This window comes from Bos javanicus, chromosome 2 (assembly GCF_032452875.1).
Source record: "Bos javanicus breed banteng chromosome 2, ARS-OSU_banteng_1.0, whole genome shotgun sequence".
NCBI lineage: Eukaryota > Metazoa > Chordata > Mammalia > Artiodactyla > Bovidae > Bos > Bos javanicus.
Window position 1 is genome coordinate 68,598,469 of NC_083869.1, and position 20,747 is coordinate 68,619,215.

A 20,747-nucleotide genomic window follows, 5' to 3' on the forward strand; every position below is an offset into this window, starting at 1 on the left:
ACTATCTGGTAATGTCTTTGTGTAGAGTCTTCTCTTGTGTTGTTGGAAGAGGGTGTTTGCTATGACCAGTGTGTTCTCTTGGCATAACTCTATTAGCCTTTGCCCTGCTTCATTCTGTACTCCAAGGCCAAATTTGCTTGTTACTCCAGGTGTTTCTTCACTTCCTACTTTTGCATTCCAGTCCCCTATAATGAAAAGGACATCGTTTTTGAGTGTTAGTTCTAAAAGGTCTTGTAGGTCTTCATAGAACCTTTCAATTTCAGCTTCTTCAGCATTACTGGTTGGGACACAGACTTGGATTACCATGATATTGAATGGTTTGCCTTGGAAATGAACAGAGATCATTCTGTCGTTTTCGAGATTGCATCCAAGTACTGCATTTTGGACTCTTTTGTTGACTATGATGTTATTCAATGTAAATTTAAATTGAAAAAGTTATAATGACTTTATAAATGCATATAAAGATATGTATATGTATTTTATCATCCCTAAAATTATCAGGATTCTTTACATTAAAAACTTATTCATATAAAATAAAACCCTTTCTTATTATTGCAAATGTGTCATAAACTGGGAAACAAAGTCTTTACTTGCAAAGATACTGTCTCCCGATTTCCTGTCATCATAACTGAAATTTGAAAATGCTTTTGAGAACATTTTTATCCATAAAGAGAATTTTAGGATATATATTTTTGTATGAGTAGAAAGTTGCAAAAGTCTGTCTTTTCATAGAGGTCTTAGAGGACCATTAAATCACTATTTATGGAAGGTTCATATATCAGTTTTGAAAATACAATTCAAAATTGACATTTAGTTCATTTCTAGAGGCAAATGGATGTGCTGACTTACTTTATAAAATTAAATTTTTGATGTGTTTTTGGTATTGGAACAGATATAAGTTACTATCAACTTGCTTATTCAAGATACATAGTTAAAAAATTTTAAAAAACAAATAAATATAAAGAAAGAAATATAATAATAAAGCCAATAGACACAAACAGCCCAAAGAGAAAAAAGTTAGCAAAAGCATTAATTTTCCATTACTTTGGTAATTAGAAAGTTTAGATATATCCTTCCCATTAACAGAAAGCTGTCCAGATGCAGATAGACATAAAAAGTAACATAAAGTGTTAATGAGATTGAGGAGGTAATGGTAAAAAGTCTCCATCCTGAATATTTCATGATATGTCACCATTCAAAGGATGTCAGTATTTAGCTTCTTTGCAGCTCAGTCTTCAAAGACACAATACAAACAAGCAATCAAAGTTCTGGTACTTGACAACATCTTCAGAAAAATACCCCAGGTATCTCTAACACCTTAAGAATCTATAACAACTACAGCTGGAGTCACCTGTATATGTATTTTGCTTTTGGTTTTGTTTTTTGCTATTTGTGAACTGTGATTTCAAACTTCCATGCTTCCTTTCAATCCTCTCAAAATAATCTTCATATTGATTTCCACAGCATCTAATAGACTTGCCACCACTTTGGATAATTAAATCAGTCTCTGGATAGGTTAATGCATTATACAAGAATGATAATATTTTATGTTCAATTAAATATTTTTATTATAATAATGTTTTATTTAGCATAAACTTTGAGAAAACTGATCATTAAATATTTTTAACACATTGCTGTTGTTGTTCACTCACTAAGTCATGTCCCACTCTTTGAGACCCCATTTGCTGCAGCACACTAGGCTTCTCCATCCTTCTCTATCACCCAGAGTTTGCTCAGATTCATGTCCATTGAGTTGGTAATGCCATCCAACTATTTCATCCTCCATTGCCCCCTTCTCCTCCTGCCCTCAGTCTTTCCCAGCATCAGGATCTTTTCCAAAGAGTCAGCTGCTTACATCAGGTGACCAAAGTATTGGAGCTTCAGCTTCATCATCAGTCCTTCTAATGAATATTCAGGTTGATTTTGTTTTTGGATTGACTGGTTTGAGCTCCTTGCTGTCCAAAAGACTCTCAAGAGACTTCTCCAGCACCACAGTTCTAAAACAGCAGTTCTTCAGTGCTCAGTCTTCTTTATGGTCCAACTCTCACATCTGTACATGACTACTTAAAAAAATATAGCTTTGACTATATGGACTGTTGTCAGCAAAATGACGTCTCTGCTATCATAACTTTTCTTCCAAGTAGCAAGCATCTTTTAATAGTGGCTGCAGTCACTGTCTGCAGTGAGTTTGGAGCCCAAGACAATACCTGAAGTTGTTGATATTTCTCCTGCCAATGCAGGAGATGTAAGTGATGTGGGCTTGACCCCTGGATTAGGAAAATCCCTGGAGAAGGACATGGAAACCTACTCCAGTATTCAAGAGTGGGGAATCCCATGGACAGGGGAGCCTGGTGGGCTACAGTCTATAGGGTCGCAAAGACTTGAATATGACTGAAGTGACTTAGCATGTACACAGAGTCCTGTTCTGAATTAATATTTCATTATAGGGGTTTGTGGGATGATGCTTTTTATTGTTATTGTTTTGTTATTTCTTCTCTAAAGTAGCACTATCCCTCACCAACAGGGATATTTGATTTGATCAAATCAACCTATTTGATTATAGTTACTAATTCAAAATTAGGGTACCTGCTTTATATTTTCCTTTCAGTTATCAATTTTCCAGGGAGTGGATTGGCTTCATTGCCACCTCAAATGGCAATATCTAGCTTTCTTTCTCCCTCTATAGCATTTTGGATTCATCCATTTTCATTGGGTTTATTGTTTCAATTGACTATTTTTTAATTCACAAATTTTTACAATTGTATAAGTGTGATACAAAGTTGATGGATCTCTTCATGTTGGTTGTTGTGTCCTTTAACTTAACTCAGTTGTTATTATTTCTTAAGTCAGGATTTTGAATATTTCAAATATATAGAAAATAGAAAAAGTATAATAACAAATCCTACATTACTCTGTACTAGCCTCAAGAATTATTGACATATCCAAACTAATTGCTTCTATAGTCCCAACTGTACTTCTCATAATCTTTTGAAGTGAATTCCAGATATATAATTTATTATATAAGTATTTTAGTGTACTTCTAAATGTTAAAGACTCCTAGATAAACTCTCAAACCATTATATACCTAAAATCTATTAACAAAGTTTTCTTAAATATCATTAAATATCTTGTCAGTGTTTAAATTTATAATTGTCTTTTAAGAGTTGTATGTGTGGTTTAAACTTTGCTTATTTATTTGAGTCAAGATCCAAACAAAGTCCATGAATCATAGTGAATTGATATGCCTTATAAATCTTTTTAAATCTATAAATTCCCTCCTCATAATTTTTTCCCTCCTGAAATTTTTTGTCTAAGAAATTATGTCCCTTGCCCTGTTGAAATTTCCTACAATCTGTATTTTATTAATTTCACCTCCACAGTGTCAACTAATTAATTCAGGCTTCCTATAAGTTTTTTTTTTTCCTTCTTTTTTTGCCTTAGGATGTCTAGTACATGAAGATTGGAAAAACTGTTCTCAGTTTAGCAACTGCTTTCAATTTTGCCTGCCATGTTTTCCAGTGAGCACATGCTGGAGATTTAAGTCTATCAGATATCTCTTTGCTTCTTTCTACTTCTCCCATCAAAGCTTAGACAAAACAAGTCATGTCCCAACAACGACTTATGCTCCATCTGCTTGAATCTTCAGATAATGAGGATACTCTGTTTTACCTTCTAACTGGAAATGTTCATTGTTGGTAATTTCAATGTCCTGATTGTTCTATTTTTATTGGTGGATTTAAGGAGGTTAAAAACTTACATTGTCACCCCTGCCATCCTCCTTAAGTTTCTTCATTAGCTTTTAAAATTCCCTTGCTTTACAGTTAGATGTCTTAGTCTCATTGTGTAACTTTCCAAATCTGGGATTGGCCATTTTTCAAGAAGCCACACTTTTTTTTTAATATGAGCCGTCATATTAAAAACTAAATCTGGGCACTAGTGATGCTCACTGCTAGAACTAGAAATTCTAATTAAAAAAAAATAGTATTTTCAATTTTAACATTCCAGTGATTTCACTTATTTTTTTGACTTTGTATTTCTTTTTCCTTATATTAAAAATTTTGGAGTCACAATTTCCTTAATATAATTACATTTTTGACTTATAAGATAACATAAAGCAGTTTAAATAATGTTTCTATATCACTAAAAATAAAACTTTGAAGAGAAGCTTGAAAATACCTTATTTCTTGTAAAGCTTGGAACATTTTCCACTAAGGTGGTAGAATCTAACTATGATGTTATAAAGTCAGTGAGAACAATATTTCCTGGGTATAATTATTCTACCAGTTTGAGACCAACTCTTAGGAGAAGTCCACAGAGAGAGAAAATGACTTAGGATAGCTTCCTGGTTTTTCCTTTCAAGGGCCACCTCTACTTTTGCTTCTGTGTAATGGAAACGTCTCTGAGCTATGACATTTTCGACCTTGTTTTCCTTAGCTTCTTCTCTTTTTTTTTGCCATCTTTTCTAGCATCCATGCATTGTTCTATCTCTAATTAGATATGACCACAGGATTGCCCACAGGACAGACCCTCCTCCATCAAAGTGTGTGTGTGTGTGTGCACGCGCACACACACACACACACACACACACACACTGTGCTCTCTAAACCCTGCTTTCTCTGTCCCTGTCATCACTTCCTGATCATCTCCATTTTATCTGTTACTCCACTAGCCCACTGGATTGTGTTCTATTGTCCAAGTCCTCTGGTATAGGGAAAATTTCTCCCAGTTTATACCTAATTTGATTTTTGTGACTTCTGTGATTTGTCTCCTCTCAGGTACCAGTGAAGGTTTAAGTTGCAAAACTCATACTTAGGACCCTTAAGTTGCTGATGCTGCTAGCAGCTGAACTGAAATTAATTTGTTGGATTATAAAGTACTCTAAGGTTACAACCAAGGGGTGATGGTTGAATGGGCTTCTCTGGTGGCTCAGTGGTAAGGAATCTGCCTGCCAGTGTAGGAGATTCAGTTTCAATCCCTGGGTGAAGATCCCCTGGAGAAGGGCATAGCAACCCACTCCAGTATTCTTGCCTGGAAAATCCCGTGAACAGAGGAGCCTGGTGGGCTACAGTCCATGGGGTCACAGAATAAGACATTACAGCGTCTTGTCTTGTGTGCATGCATGATTGATTATGTAAAGGAGGGAGAAAAAGCCTGGGTGCAGTTTGCAACCGTGTACCCCAGACATCAGGGTCCTTGCGGAGTTAGTAAGAGCAGTCTAAGTTTTCATGGCTATGAAACATTATCCCTGGGCTGAAAAATGATTACATTTATGCGGTTTTGACTCTTGAATCCAATTTTTAAGAAATTAAGAATGGTAATATGCAGGACATAGGAAACAATTTTCATTAACAAATATTTGATTGGGGAACTAGGTTAAGTCTGCTGATGACTGAAAAGATAGGCAGACATTATGCCCATGACTATGGTAAGCAAAGGATCCATTTTATATGTATTTTTGATAATTTTATTTATTTATTTTTGGTTGCACTGGGTCTTTTTGCTGCCTGGGCTTTTCTCTAGTTGTGGAGAGTGGGTGTTACTCTCCAGTTCGGTTTCAGCCTTCTCATTGCAATTGCTTTTATTGTGGAACACAAGCTCTAGGGTGTTTGAGCTTCAGTAGTTGTGGCTCTGAGGCTTGGTGGTTGTGGCTTGTGACCTCTTGAGAACAAGCACAGTGGTTGTGACACACAGCTTAGTGTTTCAGTTCAGTTCAGTCACTCAGTCGTGTCCAACTCTTTGCGACCCCATAAACCACAGCACGCCAGGCCTCCCTGTCCATCACCAACTCCCAGAGTCCACCCAAACCCATGTCCATTGAGTTGGTGATGCCATCCAACCATCTCACCCTCTGTTGTTCCCTTCTCCTCCTGCACTCAATCTTTCCCAGCATCAGAGTCTTTTCAAATGAGTCAGCTCTTTGTATCAGGTGGCCAAAGTACTGGAGTTTCAGCTTCAACATCAGACCTTCCAAAGAACACCCAGGACTGATCTCCTTTAGGATGGACTGGTTGGATCTCCTTGCAGTCCAAGGGACTCTCAAGAGTCTTCTCCAACACCACAGTTCAAAAGCATCAATTCTTCAGCGTTCACCTTTCTTTATAGTCCAACTCTCACATCCATACATGACCACTGGAAAAACCATAGCCTGACTAGATGGAACTTTATTGACAAAGTAATGTCTCTGCTTTTTAATATGCTGTCTAGGTTGGTCATAACTTTCCTTCCAAGGAGTAAGCATCTTTTAATTTCATGGCTGCAATCACCATCTGCAGTGATTTTCAAGCCCAGAAAAATAAAGTCAGCCACTGTTTACAGGGTTTCCCCATCTATTTGCCATGAAGTGATGGGACTGGATGCCATGATCTTCGTTTTCTGAATGTTGAGCTTTAAGCCAACTTTTTCACTGGCCTTTTTCACTTTCATCAAGAGGCTCTTTGGTTCTTCTTCACTTTCTGCCATAAGAGTGGTGTCATCTGCATATCTGAGGTTATTGATATTTCTCCTGGCAATCTTGATTCCAGCTTGTGCTTCCTTTAGCCCAGTGTTTCTCATGATATACTCTGCATATAAGTTAAATAAGCAGGATGACAATATACAGCCTTGACATACTCCCTTTCCTATTTGGAACCAGTCTGTTGTTCCATGTCCAGTTCTAACTGTTGCTTCCTGACCTGCATACAGGTTTCTCAAGAGGCAGGTCAGGTGGTCTGGTATTCCCATCTCTTTCAGAATTCTCTGAGGCTCGATAGTGTGATTCACACAGTCAAGACATGTGGAATCTTCTAGGTCCAGGGATCAGACCTGTGTTTCCTGCATTGGCAGGTGGATTCTTACCCACAGACCACCAGGGAAGTTCGGTGCATTTTATTTTATATTCATTTCATTTTTCCTATAAAGTCTGAGTAATTGTTTGGGACAAATTTCTTCTAGAAACACTTCAGGAATGTAACAATCCCATACTATTTTGTTAGTACACTTACTGAATCTTATCTTCTAGATGAAAACATAGTCTTATTGCTGATCAATACATGCTCTTCAAATTCTAACAGTTTTATATTTTTGCAAAATGACCCATAAAATATTTCAAAATATAATTTGAAAAGCTCTTGTAAGTTGTATTCCATATGTGTGTGTGCTCAGTTACTGAATCATATCCAACTCTTTGTGATACCATGAACTGTAGCCAGCCAGGCTCCCCTATTCATGGAATTTTCCAGGCAAGTTTGCATTATTTAATGTAATTATTTATCCAGATCTAAATAAGAACTTTTTCTGGTGATTACTACTATCACTGCCCTCCCCCCCATAAGTTATTTTTTATTAAAAAAAAAATCGCATATGCATTTTAATACAATCGTCCCACCTAATAACTTAGTCCTTTATTTTTACCATTTTCAACTGTCATTATATTTAGATTTTGTAACTGATAATATAGTCAATTCTAATGGAGACCAGCCCTGGGAGTTCTTTGGAAGGAATGATGCTAAAGCTGAAACTCCAGTACTTTGGCCACCTCATGCGAAGAGTTGACTCATTGGAAAAGTCTCTGATGCTGGGAGGGATTGGGGACAGGAGGACAAGGAGACAACAGAGGATGAGATGACTGGATGGCATCACCAACTCAATAGACATGAGTTCTGAGTGAACTCCGGGAGTTGATGATGGACAGGGAGGCCTGGCGTGCTGCGATTCATGGGGTCGCAAAGAGTAGGACACGACTGAGCGACTGAACTGAACTGAACTGTTAAAGTGCCATTTCACTTTATTGTATGTTTTTTTTTTATTTAGGGTTTTTCAACAAATTACATTTTCTCTATCACAATTAAAATATGGATATATTATGCCATCTTAAATAATGATTTTAAAATAGAAAAGCAATTAACACAAAAAATGCTTGGTATTTTTCACTTAGGAAGGACCATTTGACTGTAAGGGCAGATCTCATCCTATTACTAGAGTACACTGTGTTTCTAGGAAACAGAATAATAACTTGTCAAGAAGTTGGGACAGAAGACATTTAAAGAAGCAGATAAATCTCAAATATGCCCCCACAAAAATTGGCCAGTTTATATCTCACCTTTGTGAATTTCCATTGGACTTTATCTACTATAAATACTGTTTTTCATTACTAATATAGCATCATATAGTTTTCAACATTAAAATAATACAATCATTGTATAATACTTAGAAAACATAAATAAGCTAAGATAAACAAATAAAAATTTCTACAATCTCACAAACCAGTCATAGGCACTATGAACATTTTATATTAGGCATTTAGTGTGTGTGTAAATATCTATAGATGCAGACAGAAATTTAAAGGTTTTTTCCCCCCACAATATTATATATAACTTGACTGTTAGCTTTATTTGCTGAAATATTATAAGCCTTATTTTAGTATATGAATAATATAGGCAAAATTTTATTAAATTATCTAGTCCACTATTATTAAACAATTACTTTGCTTCTAGTTTTTCATTTTCATAACTACTGTTTTGATAAAAATATTAGTAAAAGGTTTTTAAAACATATATATTAGGAATTTTTTTAAGATTAATTCTGAAAAGTAGTCTCCAGATACTGATGGATTGAGTGTATAAAAATCTCTGAGAACTTGACAAAGACTGCTAATTGTCTGTCCAGTCTGATGATCTCTTATAAACTATCTTTACATACATTTGGCTATCCACAAGCACTTGCTTCCAGACTGCCAGTTGATCCGGTTCTGCTATCATCAAATAATCCACAAAAAAAAAAAATGCTGGAGAGGGTATGAAGAGAAGGGGACCCTCTTGCACTGTTGATGGGAATGTAAATTGATAACAGATGCTGGGGGGGAACAGTATGGAGATTCCTTAAAAAACTAAACATATAGTTACCATATGACTCTGCAGTCCTAATCCTGGGCATATATATAGAAAAATATGATCCAGAATGATGTATGCACCCCAGTGTTCCTTGCAACACTGTAATAGCCAAGACATCGATAGAGGAATGGATAAAGAAGATGTGGTTCATATGTACAATGGAATAATACTCAGCCATTAAAAATAATAAAATAATGCCACTTGGAGCACATGGATGAACCTAGAGATTATCATACTAAGTGAAGTAAGTCAGAGAAGGAGTACTATCTTATGACATCCTCTATATATGGAATCTAGAAAGAAATGATACAAATGAATTTACAAAACAGAAAGAGACTCACAGACTTAGAGAATAAACTCATAGTTGCCAGGGGTAGAGGGAAGGATGGGATGAAGGGATAGTTAGGGAGTTTGGAATCAACGTGTACACACTGCTATATTTAAAATGTATAACAACAAGGACCTATCCTATAGCACATGGAACTCTGCTTAGTGTTATGTGGCTTCCTGAATGGGAGAGGAGTTTGGCAAAGAATGGATACATATATATGTATGGCTGAATGGAGAATGGATACATGTATCCGTATCAGCCATTCACCTAAAACTGTTGCTGCATTGTTTGTTAATTGGTTATATCCTAATACAAAAACAAAAAGGTTTTTTTTTTTTTTTTTTTTTTTAAGATGTAATTAAGTTGGAACTCTGGAGAAGTTCTTTTAAAGGAAGTCTGACCTTGTTGTCATGGTTTCCTTCTGGCTCTAGCATTAAAGTGCGACCAAGAGAAAATCTTCTCAGGGTTGCTGTTCTAGCAACAGCATGGGAAAAATAAACAGCAACCTAAGAATATGTAATTCACACAAAGGAAGTGTAGGAGAGTATGACAGACAGGTAGATTGACAGAATGAGAATGAGATTATGTCTTTAAGGAGCTCCCATGCTATCCCTGGATTTTCCATCTCCGGTTTTCTCATTATGTGAGAAAATAAAAAAACTTAAATGGCTTAAGTCAGTACCACTTCAGCGTTTGCTATGGACAATTTAATTCCTAATTGATATAATTGTAAATGCCTTCCAGAAATGTACTTTCCCACAGAGGCATATTAAATAGCCTGCTTCTCTGTATTCTTACTATCACTGGATATCTTGTTTTGACTATTTTGTTTTGTAATTTAATAGACTACATTTTTTCAAATTTAACATGGAATTTCTTTGAATGCTACATACAGGTGTTACAATTTTTAAAACATGGCTATTGACCATTTGTATCTTTTATATTGAAAGTTATCAGTTTTTGTCTCTTTTTATGCTGGGATAACTTAGTTTGCTTAACTTAGTTTGTAAAGGTTTTTGTAAATTGAGATTATTAGCTTTTTTCCCTCTATATGCTATGAACATGACTTTTTTATTGAATATAGTTGACTTACAATGTGTTAGCTTCTGGTGTACATCAAAGTGATTTATATATACATATATATATTTGAAGGAATATATATACATATATATATTTGAAGGAATATATATACATGGCTTCCCAGGTGGTGCTAGGCATAAAGAACCTGCCTGCCAATGCAGGAGACATAAAAGATGTGGGTTTCATCCCTGGGTCAGGAAGATCACTGGAGGAAGGCATGGCAACCGACCCCAGTATTCTCACCTGGAGAATTCATGGACAAAGGAGCCTGATGTGTTGCAGTCCATGGAGTCACAATGAGTCAGACACAACTGAAGCAACTTAGCATGCACACACACACATATGTATGTATTTATTTTCCATTATAGTTTATTACAAAGTACTGAATATAGGTTGTACTGTATCATAGAAGCTTGTTTTTTATCTATTTAATATACAGCAGTTTGAATCTGCTAATCCTAAACTCCTAAATTATTCCCCCTCCCCCGCTTTTCCCTTTGGTAGCCATAAGTTTGTTTTCTATGTCTCTGAGTCTGTTTCTGTTTCATAAAGAAGTTCACTTGTGTCAAATTTTAGATTCCACATGTAAGTGGCATTTTATGGTATTTGGCTTTCTCTTTCTGATTACTTAGTATGATAATCTCTAGTTAACATCTATATTGCTACAAATCATTTTGTTATTTTCTATGGCTGAGTAGTATTTGGTTGTATATATGTACCATATCTTTATACATTCATCTATCAATGGAAATATAAGTTTTTTTCTTCATGTCTTGGCTACTGTGAATAGTTCTCCTATGAACACAGGGGTGCAAGTATCTTTTTGACTTACAATTTTGTCTGGATATAGGCCCAGGAATGGGATTGCTGGATCATATAGTAATTCTATTTTTAGTTTTCTTAAGAATTTCCATACTGTTTTTCATAGTGGTTGCACAAACTTCCATTCCCACCAACAGTGTAGGAGAGGTTCTTTTTCCTCCATTCCCTCTCCAGCATTTGTTATTTGCAGAGTTTTTAATAATGACCATTCTGACTTGTGTGCCTCATTATAGTTTTAATTTACATTTCTCTAATAATTAGAGATGTCAGACATCTTTTTGAACCTGTTGACCATCCATATGTCCTCTTGAAGAAATGTCTATTTAGGTGTTTGGCACATTTTTTGATTGGGTTGTTTATTTTTTTGTTGTTGTTGCTATTGAGCTGTATGAACTGTATGTATATTCTAGAGATTAAACCCATGTTGCTCACATTATTCTCAAATCTTTTCTCCTAGTCCCTAGCTTGCTTTTCATTTTGTTTATGCTGTGCAAAACTTATGTTTAATTAGCTCCCATGTTTTTATTTTTTCTTTTGTCTCTATTGTTTTGAGAGAATGATCTAAGAAAACACTGCCAGTAATTACATCAGAGCATGTTTTACCTTCTTTTCCAGAAGTTTTATGGTATCATGTTTTATATTTAAGCCTTTAAGTCATTTTGAGTTTATCTTCATATATGGTATGAGGATGTGTTCTAATTTCATTGATTTACATGTGGCCATCCAGCTTTCCCAGTACCATTTGCTGAAGAGAATGTCTTTTCTCCATCATATATTTTTGTCTCCTTTGTTGAAGATTAATTGACCGTAAGTGTGTGGGTCTCTTATTGGGCTTTCTACTTTGTTCCACTGATCCATGCGTCTGTTTTGCACTATAACTTTATAGTATTTTCTAAAGTCTGAAAGCATTGTGCCTCCAGCTTTGCTCTTTTCCCTCAGGATTTCTTTGGTAATTCTGGGATTTTTTTTTTAACAGTTCCATATAAATTTTAGGTTTATTTGTTCCAGTTTTGTAAAAAATGTCATGAGTAATTTGATAGAGATTGGATTAAATCTGATTTATCTATTTTATTAGTTATACTCTTTTTTATCTTGAAATATTTTTTTGTGTGTGATTTTTTTTACTGTGTTTTTTTGTTTCTGTTTCAAGGCATAGGAAATCCTTGAAGTCTTTCTATAGCTTAAAATCAGATAGCAACCTTTCTTTCTGCTTGTGTTTTGATACCATACTATTTCACTTAAACCTTCAATATAGCTAAAATCTATTTTCATATGAGAATAATATACAATTTAATTTTTTTTCCATTTGGTGAACTATTTATCTCCATATCATTTATCAAATACCAATCTATTTTATTACCTATCTTCAATTATGTTATGTACTATTTCTTATTTCTTGATCAGTTATTGTTGTTTGGTTGCTAAGTTGCATCCAACCCTTATACAACCCCACAGGCTATAGCCCACCAGGTTCCTCTGTCCATAGGATATCCCAGGTAAGAGTACTGTAGTGGGTTGCCATTTCCTTCTCCAGGGGATCTTCCCAGCCCAGGGATCAAATCTGTGTCTCCTACATTACAGGCAGATTCTTATACCACTGATTCATCGGGGAAGCCCTTTTGACAGTAAAGCAATCTTGTGGATATCTTCTATGTGCCAGAATTGCTATACATAAAGTGATGAATCAAACATTCTATCCCAAGGGAATTAGCTGTTTGTTTTGGAAATAGGTAAATGGCTTATTTCAGTAAGATAGGATCAAGACTATTAAAATAATACCTCACATACTTTATATATCTACATTATTCCATAAAATGTGTATATATCTTCCAAACACTATGCTTGGTGTGTGTGTGTGTGACACTGTTGATTGAATTATGAGTGCAGTGCCTTCTACTATGACCTATCTTCATGGGAATGCAATCCTCTTGCTTTTAAATGTCACCCAGCTCTGCTTATGATTCCAGAAAACAGAGTGTCATACTGTCCTCTAGAACCCCCAGAATTCATCAATATGCCACTAGTTTAACTTTGTCACCCTGCAGAAACACCTACAATATAAAAACACCTATATTAAGTCACCAGCAGGAGCTGCCTTGAAAGGAATGATGTTCCCCAGAGGAGGGATGTAACCATGCCATCAAAAGGTTCTCCACAGACTCAGATTTTCAAGCAAGATACAGGATCTGTCAAACTGTCAGGAACCCAGCATGAAAAGAGTCAATATGAAGCCAAATCACAGCAGCATTGTCAGAGGGAAGCTTGACTGCCCTTATTCTTTTCCTTGAAAATAAACAAAAATAAAAACTTTTGATACTATTGCTTTATTTTCTGATTCCAAGGGTGACAGTGTTTCCTCTTATGATCGAATGAAGTTAAAATTTTATTTTTAAAGGGATTCCTGAGTTTGTTTGATCTTCGTTGAGTTTTATCTCAACGTCTGTAATCACATGGACCATCCCTTTGTAAGCTAAAATTTGAAGACAAAATAATGTCATGATGATGACTCTTTGTAAAAAGTACTCACAAGTAATGATTACAGGAACAAGGTAAGCTGGGAACTATTTCCATGTCAAGTCTCAGAGGAAAAGTTAAAAACAGAAAACAAAATATTGACTGGTAGTGTGCTTCCAAGAATGCTCCAGGTCTCCAATGCAAACAATGATTTCAACAGATCCCTGAATCCCAAATTCTCTGCCAGTTTTCATAGGAATACATATTTCTCATAGAACATTACCATGAAGTTTATGGTGTTTTGCCCCAAATGTCTAGAATTTTACTATCCTGATGCATCAGACTGTACCACACATAGACTGAGTATGCTCTTCTGCTTTTCTACATTCAAGTCTGACTGTGTGTGTCCATGTGGCTCGGCTTCCCCTGATGTAAACTATGTACTGATCAAGGCTCTCAGGACCTCAAAATCCTCAAAGCTAAAGGGGAAATGTATAAAAAGTCAAGGTGTTTGCCAATAACTCTGATCCATTTATACCCTCACACTAAAAAGGGAATCTCTTAACACCGTGGCACAGGTGTCTGCTAGAAGTACCATTTAATGGCTCCAACAAAGATGCACACTCACACTTTAACAGCTGAGAAGCAATGCTTAAGGAAGCCACAGGCTTCCACTGTATGCTGGTGATAGAAATCTCATCCAAGCTCAGAAAATAAAGAACAGATAAAAATAAATTCTTCAAGGACTTGAGACTAAACTGAACTGGGTATCTAGGTCAGGCACCCCAATTTTGTAATGTATAAATATTATTTTTTATTTGAGAGTTTATTTCAGTGTGCATGATAGCCAACTTTCTTTTGATGGATATGTTGAATGGATAATATTTAGGCATATGAACAGACAGTTCTTAAACGTTTCTGAGGTAGACAGGATTTGACATTTTCTAAGTGCGGATGTAGCTATCACCACCTTTTGGAAACTAATAAATACTGCACAGTTAATTTATATCACAGATGTTACATCTGTCCCTCGATGCTGGCATTATAAAGAGATTAAATGGTGCATCTGCAGTCTGTGATGGGAATGTCGCTTATGTTCTTTCTTTACTTTTCTTTCTTTAATTTAGTAATCAAAATCATCTGAGATATTAGCTATTAAAAGTCTTTGTAAGAATAGGAAATTTTAGAACTTCATGTTTGTATGACATCATGTATTTATTAGGTAATCAAACTTTAATTCAATATAACCATTCTGTTGGGTCACAATCTCTACAGCTTCCCAGTTGTAATCTGAAACTGTTCCCATACATGGAAGGGCAGGCAGCTACCAAAGAAAGAGGCAACCACTCCAGATGGGCAGACAACAGTTTTAATGAACAAGGACGTTTCTTACGAGATTTTTCTTGGGTGGCCTTGATCTTGAGGTGACAGTAGTGTGCAGTGGCTGGAAGCAAGATTTCAGTTTTGTGCCTGACCACAAGTGTGAAAACCAGGAATCCCAACCACTAGACCACCAGAGTAAGTGGCTAGAAGCAGAGCCCTGACTCTTGTCTTCTTTGAAAAAAAAGAATTTTTCAAACGGACCAAGGTTGTGAATCAGGCACAGAGCTTACTGGAAGCACAGTGCACGTGGAAGAGCATGCAAAGGAGCAGTTTATTTAGGACAGAAGCAAAGCAGAGCTCTAAACAGAGAAAGAGCATGGGTGTCCTCACTAGAGAGGGGTGCTAAGGGTGGCTTAAGTTGCTTATACAGCGGCTGTCTTCCAGGTCTTTGTTTTCCTCCAGTGAATCATCTTGCTTTGTTCCTATGTCTGACCTGATTGAGGGCCCTGCCTAAGGTGCACATGCATCTTTTAGCCGAGATGGATTCCAGTGTGAGAATCTCTGAGAGGTTGGCAGAACATATGATGTGTTAGTGCCACCTCACTTTTTGACTACAGAGGAACTTTCCTGGACATGTGCAGTTGGTTAGTTCTCCTTGATGCCAAGAATAAAAGCTGTGGTCATCTTATCTTTTTACCCAAGCAGAGCTTAGTTCCTCTCCACTCCTGTCATTAGCTTTTTCCTTAAAACATCAGGGGAAGACAAGCTCTGATTGTTCAGCCTGACACTCCAGCTACTCATTCTGGGGTCCACCTACTTCCTACCTCAGCCTCAAGTTAAGAAGTTTTCCTCACCTACATACCAAATCTTAAAACATTGTATAGAGGCTCTAATTGAATTCAGTCACATACATCATCCAGTTATTCTAAATATCACATTTTTATATCAAGACTGTGTCCTTTGTGCAGCTTCTGGCAGTGGGAAAATCAAGCAGAACACGAATTCCAAGGACAGGGGAGGGAGTGAGGAGTATCCTATTGCCTGGGTCTCAATCATGGGTTAATTTGCAGTAACATTCCCTTGATGACCTCCCTCAGTTCAGTTCAGTTAAGTCACTCAGGTGTGTCCGACTCTTTGTGACCCTATGAATCGCAGCACGCCAGGCCTCCCTGTCCATCACCAACTCCCAGAGTTCACCCAGACTCACGTCCATCGAGTCAGTGATGCCATCCAGCCATCTCAACCTCTGTCGTCCCCTTCTCCTCCTGCCCCCAATCCCTCCCAGCATCAGAGTCTTTTTCAATGAGTCAACACTTTGCATGAGGTGGCCAAAGGACTGGAGTTTCAGCTTTAGCATCATTCCTTCCAAAGAAATTCCAGGGCTGACCTCCTTCAGAATGGACTGGTTGGATCTCCTTGCAGTCCAAGGGACTCACAAGAGTCTTCTCCAACACCACAGTTCAAAAGCATCAATTCTTTGGCACTCAGCCTTCTTCACAATCCAAGTCTCTCATCCATACATGACCACTGGAAAAACCATAGCCTTGACTAGACAGACCTTTCTTGGCAAAGTAATGTCTCTGCTTTTCAATATGCTTTCTAGGTTGGTCATAACTTTCCTTCCAAGGAGTAAGCATCTTTTAATTTCATGGCTGCAGTCACCATCCGCAGTGATTTTGGAGCCCCCCAAAATAAAGGCTGACACTGTTTCTACTGTTGCCCCATCTATTTGCCATGAAGTGATGGGACCAGATGCCATGATCTTCGTTTTCTGAATGCTGAGCTTTAAGCCAATTTTTTCACTCTCCACTTTCAATTTCATCAAGAGGCTTTTGAGTTCCTCTTGACTTTCTGCCATAAGGGTGGTGTTATCTGCATATCTGAAGTGATCGATATTTCTCCCGGCAATCTTGAGTCCAGCTTGTGTTTCTTCCAGTCCAGCGTTTCTCATGATGTTCTCTGCATAGTAGTTAAATAAGCAGGGTGACAATACTCAATACCCTCTAATTAAAAGAAAAAAAAAAAAAAAAAAACCAACAACACTTTAAATAACTGCTTCCACTAAAACTAAGGTAAGCAGTGTGGTTGTTTTTCAATCCTGTGCTTATAACTGAGCAGGAACCCAATGGGGCCTTCCCAAGACAGATGCCTCCTTTATATCCACTACTGTAGCTTCTCTGTGAAGCACCTCAATAATAGTATCTGATGCATATTTCCTGAGTTAACAGATGCTAAAACACCACCAAATGAAAGAAATTAACTAGTTGATGAGCATCAACATGTAGAGCCCAGACCTACTGGTGCCTGAGAATTAATCATGTTAACCTCTATGACACTGCCTTGTTACCTCACCATCAACCAATCAGAGGATTGTGTACCAGTTGATCATATACCCTGAGTTCCCTCTCTCAACCGATCTTTATGTTGAAATCCACCAGGTAGTTTGGAGTTTGAGTGTTTTGAGCACCAGCTACCCTGGACTCCTTGCAATAAACACTGTACAGTAAATGCTGCATTTTCCTTCACCATAACCAGGTGTCAGGAGACTGGGTTTCCTGCACATGGATGAAAGGACCGAGTTTATTTTAGTAGAAGGCTTTTGTCCTTAGTCAAGAGTGGTCTAAGAGCACTTTTATCACTTGGTTCATTCATTCTTTCAACAAACCTACTGTAAGCTAGAAAGACCCACACTCCTACCCCTCTCACATCATGTTTAACTCAAGTATCCTTTTCTCTGTTGTTCAAATGTGTTTTCTTTTAGCACTGTGGATGGGATAGACACCTTAAGGAGTTCACAGGGTTCAAGGGGGCAGTGACAGTGACTATACCAAAAACAGACACTAAGATGAGATGGCAGCAAGTGCTAAGATTGAGGGAATCTAACAGGTGGTCCTGAACTAATATTTTCTTCCTCCTGCCTCATTTTGAACCCTGCTCTGGTCTTTGACTCTGCACTTTTGTTGCCTTTGTTGTTGAGTCACTGTCATGTCTGACTGTGATTCCCCGGACTGCAGCCTGCCAGGGTCCTCTGTCCTCCAGTATCTCCCAGCATTTGCTCAAATTCAAGTCCATTGAGTCAGTGATGCTATCTACCCATCTCAGCTTCTGTCACTCTCTTCTCCTTTTGCCTTCAATCTTTCCAGCATCAGGATCTTTTCCAATGAGTCAGCTCTTCGCATCAGGTGGCCAAAATATTGGAGCTTCAGCGCCAGTCCTTCCAATGAATATTTAGGGTTGATTTCCTTTAGGATTGACTGATTTGATCTCCTTTCTGTCCAAGGGACTCTCAAGAGTCCTCTCCAGCACCACAATTCAAAAGCATCAGTTCTTTGGTACTGAGCCTTCTTTATGGTCCAACTCACATCTGTACATGACTACTGGAAAAACCGCAGGTTTGACTATATGGACCTTTGTTGGCAAAGTGATGTCTCTGCTTTTTAATATACTGTCTAGGTTTGTCATAGCTTTCCTTCCAAGGAGCAAATGTCCTTTAATTTCATGGCTGCAGTCACTGTCCACAGTGATTTTGGAGCCCAAGAAAATAAAACCTGCCACTGCTTTGATTTTTTCCCCTTCTATTAATATTTGCCATGAATTGATGGGACCAGATGCCATGATCTCAGGTTTTTTAATGTTGAATTTCAAACCAGCTTTTCACTCTCCTCTTTCACCCTCACCAAAAAGCTCTTTAGCTCCTGTATTAGTTTCCACCAATGTCTTCTCTTACATTTTTCTAACACTAGAGATGCAACAATTACCTCTCTGTTTTAGGTCTCAGCCCTTTTTTCTGGCCTTGGTCACAAGATATATGAGAAGGTATACTTCCATTGCCTCTGAAACATTCAAACCTTGCTGTTAATTATGCCATTTGGGGGTCTACCTTTGTTTCAGGTGTGTTCAAGAATGTAGTACCTCATTCTTGCTCTTAATTCCCTCAACCCTGACCCCCTGTGAGAGTTTGTGTTTGGAATTTGTCATCAATCTTTTCCTTCCTTGAATGTCAGGAATTCAATCTTCCTCAATATCTATTATATCATTTTGATTATATTTTTCACATCATTGTATTTTTTTCTTGCTTCTGTATTTTTCTTTCTTACATGTATTTAACTACATTTTTTTTTCTTCAGTTTTGCTCTTATCCTTTACACATAGTCTGTCATTTCCATCTCCCTCTTGGTTCCATTCTGGATTTCTGTCCCAAATTGTTACCAAAAGCTGTGAATCTGAGATATTGTTACCAAAATCCCAAATCTGTGTGTCCAATGCAAAGTAAGGCCCATCAATACTAAACATTAAAGTTTGGAACAGAAAAATGTTTATTACAGATTCATACAATGAAATGGGTGTCTCATGCCCTAAAAACCCCAAAGTTACTGAATGCTTTCAGCAAGCCCCTTTAAAAGCAATAGTTGAGGGATGGATGTGGTTAGTTGTTTCAGGCTTCTTGGTGTCAGATCCTTTGTTCTTGAGGTTCAGTCATGGTCAGGTAATGATGTTCCTGTAATCTCTACCAGATGAATGTTACTGTCTGTCCTGACAAGAAGAGGAAAGTCTGAAGACACAGCTTTCACCCTCCAAGGTCCCAGTCCTAGCTAAGAGGAGGCAAATCTCGGTTGGCAGTTCCTTCAGGACCAGGTTCCCACATCTGCCCAGCTGAGGAAGACAGGCATCCAAACCAACTGGTCCTCAGTCTCCTTCAGTTCAGTTCAGTCGCTCAGTCATGTCCCGCTCTTTGTGACCCTATGAATCGCAGCACGCCAGGCCTCCCTGTCCATCACCAACTCCCAGAGTTCACCCAGACTCACGTCCATCGAGTCAGTGATGCCATCCAGCCATCTCATCCTCTGTCATCCCCTTCTCCTCCTGCCCCCAATTCCTCCCAGCATCAGAGACTTTTCCAATGAGTTAGCTCTTCCCATGAGGTGGCCAAAGGACTGGAGTTTCAACTTTAGCATCATTCCTTCCAAAGAAATTCCAGGGCTGATCTCCTTCAGAATGGACTGGTTGGATCTCCTTGCAGTCCAAGGGACTCTCAAGAGTCTTCTCCAACACCACAGTTCAAAAGCATCAATTCTTCAGCGCTCAGCCTTCTTCACAGTCCAACTCTCACATCCATACATGACCACAGGAAAAACCATAGCCTTGACTAGATGGACCTTTCTTGGCAAAGTAATGTCTCTGCTTTTCAATATGCTATCTAGGTTGGTCATAACTTTCCTTCCAAGGAGTAAGCGTCTTTTAATTTCATGGCTGCAGTCACCATCTGCAGTGATTTTGGAGCCCCAAAAATAAAGTCTGACACTGTTTTCACTGTTTCCCCATCTATTTCCCATGAAGTGATGGGACCAGATGCCATGATCTTCTTTTTCTGAATGTTGAGTTTTAAGCCAACTTTTTTACTCTCCTCTTTAACCTTCATCAAGAAGCTTTTTAGTTCCTCTTCACTTTCTGCCATAATGGTGGTGTGGCCAACCAAATGTGGAGACCAGATCTCACAGACTATGACCCAGACAGATGGCCACTGCTAGTAGATTGCAGAGACAGGGATGGGGGAGAGTTTCACTGCTGCTTCATGGCCTGGGCCAAGGCTAGTGGAGGGCCTTAGTGATGGCTCTGGAGCCCTGCAGGACAAAGTCCCCAGTCTATTCCCTGGGCCCTCCAGCTCACCCACTGACCCAACTTTGGCTAAGCTGGAGGGCCTTCTGGAGAAGGCCTCAATCTACCTCTTATCTGACTTTCCACCTGATGACCACCACACCACTGACCCTTGACTGAATCACTTTTCCAATGGTTCCTATTGGAGAGGGCCCACTGTGGTGTTGACCAATAGCTGAGCAGGACAACTAATGGTTTCTCATTAACAGTTGGTT